The following is a 5,077-nucleotide window of genomic DNA, read 5'->3' on the forward strand; positions in this document are numbered from 1 at the left end:
CAATTCTGTCAAAATGCTTGATAGAGTTACCTCCTCCTGTCAACAGGTTGGGATCATCATGGTGAACATGTGTGCAAAGTTTCAAAGCCATATATCAATGGATTTTGAAAATATTTGAGGTATTACAAAAACTTTAACGTAAATTATAAGTCGAAAAAGGGGCATAATTCTGTCAAAATGCTTGATAGAGTTACCGCCTCCTGTCTACAGGTTAGGGTCATGATGGTCAACAATTGTGAAAAGTTTCAAAGCCATATGTCAATGGACTTTGAAAATATTTGAGGTATTACAAAAACTTTAACATAAGTGGTTACACCGACGCCGACGCTCGGGTGACTACAATAGCTCTACTTATTCTTATCGAATAGTCGAGCTAAAAACTAGAAATGTGTCCCTAGGACAGGGGTGCCCCCACACTGCACTGTTTTGCCAATCTTATGACTCTAGATCAAATATGTTTTGGGCTACATGTGCCACAAGTTGAAAACTAAAAATCTTTTACTAAGTAAAGGGAAAGAACTTTAAAAAAAAATGAATAAATCCACAAGCAAGTCCTAAGTACATAAGTACATATGCTGACCAACATTCTTGTAAACTTTTAGGCCTACAGGTCAAATACTTTTTGAGCTATGCATGAACAAGTGGAAAATTGCAAATTTATACTAAGTCAAAGACAATAACTTTAACAAAACTGAAAAAAAAAAATCCACAAGCAAAATCCTAGGTGCATCGCTTCGCAGGGATGTTGATCATTATTCATGTAATGTTTGTTGATTCTAACTCAAGAACTCAAGGAACAAATAACACAACATAATGAAACTGTTTTTACTAAGTCAAGGGCAATAACTCTACAAATACTTGATAAATCCACAAACGAAACCCAAGGTGCACAACTGCACATGCTAACCAATATTCCTGTTAAGTTTCATGACTCTAGGTTAAATACTTTTGAGCTACATGAGACACAAGTTAAACTTGTCAATTTTTACTAAGTAAAGAGCAATAACTCTAACAAAACGAAATAACTCTGCAAACGAAACCCCAGTTGCACAACTTCACATGCTGATCAGCATTCATATGAAGTTTCATGACTCTAGGTCAAATATTTTTTCAGTTATGTGCGACACAAGTTGAAAATTGTAAATTTTTACCAAGTCAAGGGCAATAACTCTAAAAATACTAAATATATATCAACACAAAAATATCCAGGTGCACGACTACACATGCTGATCAACATTCCTATAAGTTTCATGACCCTAGGTCAAATACTTTTTGAGCTACATGCGACACAAGTTGAAAATTGCAAATTTTCACTAAATCAAGGGCAATAACTTTTACAAAACAGAATAAATCCACAAGCGAAACCCCAGGTGCACACTTACACATGCTGAGCAACATTCTTGTAGTTATGTGAGACACAAATTGAAAATTGCAAATTGTTACTAAGTCAATGGCAATAACTCTAAAAATACTAAAATAATCCACACGAAAATACCCAGGTGCACAACTTCACATGCTGAGCAACATTCCTGTAAGGTTTCATGACTCTAGATCAAATACTTTTGAGTTACGTGCGACACAATATGAGAACGGACGGATGGAAGGACGGACGGACGGACAAGGGTAAATCTAAATGTCCCCCCCCCCTAAAGTGGGGGCACAAAAATAATTGATTAACTCTCTTGTTTTTGACAGGTCTAGTATAGTTTAGTCAGATTAGCTTTTGATGTACCACTATGTGTATGATGCATTAATTGCTGTATTTATGATACACCATTTGGTGTACCAGTCTATCATGCGAATATTTGACGACACATTATTTCAAATATGTATAGTAGTGCGAATAGTTGCATGTGCACTTACTATAGATAATATTCCTAGAAATATCCTGAAATATGCATGAAACACTTAAACTGGCGCATTAAAAATTGGATGTATGTCACAGGGTCATTTTGTCTTTGCTAGAATACTCTGTAATTCATACACATACTCTTTATCATTCCCCTATCGTCTCTTTTTCAATCATTCATATCATTATTCAACTTCATACTAATAACTTCATTTGACCTGTAACGTTGACGGGCCTCATTCACTTCATTTTTGAATTCCGTCACGCTAACCTTTACGCAAGCGCACAAGAAATGAGAACTTTTAGCGAGAGCTGTTATTTACGGAATTCCATAAACGACAGCCTACTGCTCACTGCCTACTGCTAACTGGACAGCCTGCTGCTCACTGCCTACTGCTAACTGCTTATTGACAGTCTAAGTCTATGTATGGATCAAATAGAAGTAATCCGAATGTACACACATGTGCACCCGCCATTTTGTTGAAAAAATATGCTGAGGTAAACATGGCGAAAAACAATGGTAAGTAAATTAAAAAGGATTATTTTATAATTAAGCCAAATAATTTGTAATTTCGAATTCATTGCAATGACTTGTGTACGTCCCGCCATTGCACACTGCTTTGATAATGTTATGAAATGGTTCCACGTGCCTCTTGCACAGGTGATTGATAAATTGTCAAATATAGGACTCATTTTAGGGTAAATCAACTTAATAATAAATTATTCACAAAGAATATGTGTTCAACAATCAACATGGACATGCTTGAGCCCACTATTCCTCGGTTGAGAGGCGGAGATCTGGACCATTATGTCAACACTCCCTTATTTTATTTAATTTCATAGTTTATTAAACTTTCATTTGACAATGTAATACATTTCTAGAAGAATATCTGTAATATACTGGTGAAATTTAGGCTAAACATTCTCTCATAAAAATGTGTGAGTTCATTTACGAGATCATTTTGGTTCAGTTTTCATTGGCTGTTAGTTATAGCTTATAAATGTGTAATTCCTTATTAGATGTTATGTTATGCATTTTTGATAAGTTGATTGCACTCTTGATAGTTTATGTTGCAAAGATATGTGCTTTGAAGGTTAATTATAGAATCAATTTTATTCTAGTACAGAGTATGATGAATTTGACAGAAACATTTCAATGGAGGAACAGCCTATACTTTCATTGACTTCACAGACAAGTAACACAACCAATACAGCTGTATGAAAATATTGAAATTACAATGGAAGAGGAAAAGAACTACATAAATGTATTGGTTCTTATAGACGAGTTTAACTCGGCTTCCTTCTGAAAGCATAAACAAAGACAAACTTGGCTCTATTCAAATTGTTTCAAAAACGTCCAATTTTCAATGACATAAAGAGTGCAAAAATGAAGTGATAAATTACAGTTTGGATCAGCTTATTTTACTTTTATGAAAAGCCATTGTTATTTTCTTGTTTAAATTCAATTGTGCTATTGAAAAACTATTGAGAAATAATAGATTCTTAACTATTTAAATTTACTTTAAAATTTCTGATAGACAAAATGATCATGTTAATGTTACAATATATTTTTGACGTGTTTGTTTAAAATCCATCTTTTATAGAATTTTTATCAAACACACTTAAAAGTGAACTTTTAGGTTGGTTATTTTTTCTATTTCTTTTTGTAATTACCGCAAGCAAAACCAATGAGCAAATCTGCCTTCGTATTTGCCAGAATCATCCAATGAGAGTCATTACTATTTCTGGTTTGACAACTAAGGTAAACAGTTCTAAGACATCGTGATAGTGTAGAGCTTCTGTGATATAATATGAAGCAGTTTTAAGTTACCTTTCTTACAACGTGTATATCACTTTATATTGCAGAGTATATTTACATTAATATAATCTCATAACAATTATATAGTTCAAAACAGAACTTTTAATTATAATTCTGCTTTTATATTAATTACTTTCCCCGAAACTTTACAAATATTCTATATAGATTTTGTTTTTTTACAGGCGTGTCATAATTTTATTTTCAAATAACGGTGTATACAAGAAAATATTGGCTTACTTGTCTCATTATTGCGACTAAATATACTTTTTATGTGGTGTTATAATCAATAAGTGTATTTTTTTCGTTTGAATTGTAAATAAAAAAGCTTTTTAAAAATAAAGTATCATAATTTTCTTGTAATTTTGTTTGTGTTTAGCTCCCCGGAAAAACAAAATTATGACAAAATGAATTGAAATTGGTTATAAATATGTTAACCATAAAGCAAAGTTTGTTTGTTGAATGTTGTAACATGACCAAGTTGGAAAAAACAACATTCAATATTGTCCACATTTAAATAGTGTCTTAGTCCATCAATTTCAAAAGCATAGGATCGCGACAAGTATGTATAAGGAAGATGAAGATTACGTTATATTATTAGTTCCATAAGAAATACATCTGAAGCTCCAGTATCTTGCAAGTTTACTGAATATTTTTCTTCAAGTTAACCTAAACACTCTTTTCTTATGACAATGAAATAAAAAGACGGCAGTACTATGGATTAATCTGTTTTCTATCCTGTGGTTTTAATGCCTTTATCATAAGTTACTGCAAAATCTAAGAAATTACATGCGGAAGGCATTACATTGACTCAAATTTAGGATACCGCAGTTCATTATATCAACAAATACTAACATTCCTTTGTATTAAATAATATTGCCCACGTAACTCAAAGATCTTTCAATGATTTTATTATGCATCGACTTTCCAATTATAACACAATAATTGACATGTTAGTCAACATGCTTCTGACGAATAATTTTTTAACATCAACTAAAGTAACATTTTCTTGAGTCAAATCTATAAGGCTTTGTAGAATTAAGGTATAAATAAATGTACGGTCTACAATCACCAGAACAAGTAATAAACTTTTTAGATAGAACTTAACGGTTCCATGTATGATTTGGACTATGATGTGCGTATACTCTCACAGTACGTTTAACGTTTATCAGAATAAACTACTGGATATTCGAGACGTGACTGGTATAATTTTTTCTGAAAATCTATAGATCTATGTTTTGGGCACCATTGTCTAGATTATAGCATTATTTTCAAACTGCGAACATAAAACTGACCGTTGTAATTTAAATGTAAAAACAACGACGTTCATGACATTACAAGGCCTCCGTTTAAAAATATCATTAAGCTCTATAGTTATAGGGTAGGGTCAATATCATTTAATGAAAAAATAT

This window comes from Ruditapes philippinarum, unplaced genomic scaffold (genome assembly GCF_026571515.1).
Source record: "Ruditapes philippinarum isolate M1 unplaced genomic scaffold, ASM2657151v2 ctg1229_1_1_1_1, whole genome shotgun sequence".
Lineage (NCBI taxonomy): Eukaryota > Metazoa > Mollusca > Bivalvia > Venerida > Veneridae > Ruditapes > Ruditapes philippinarum.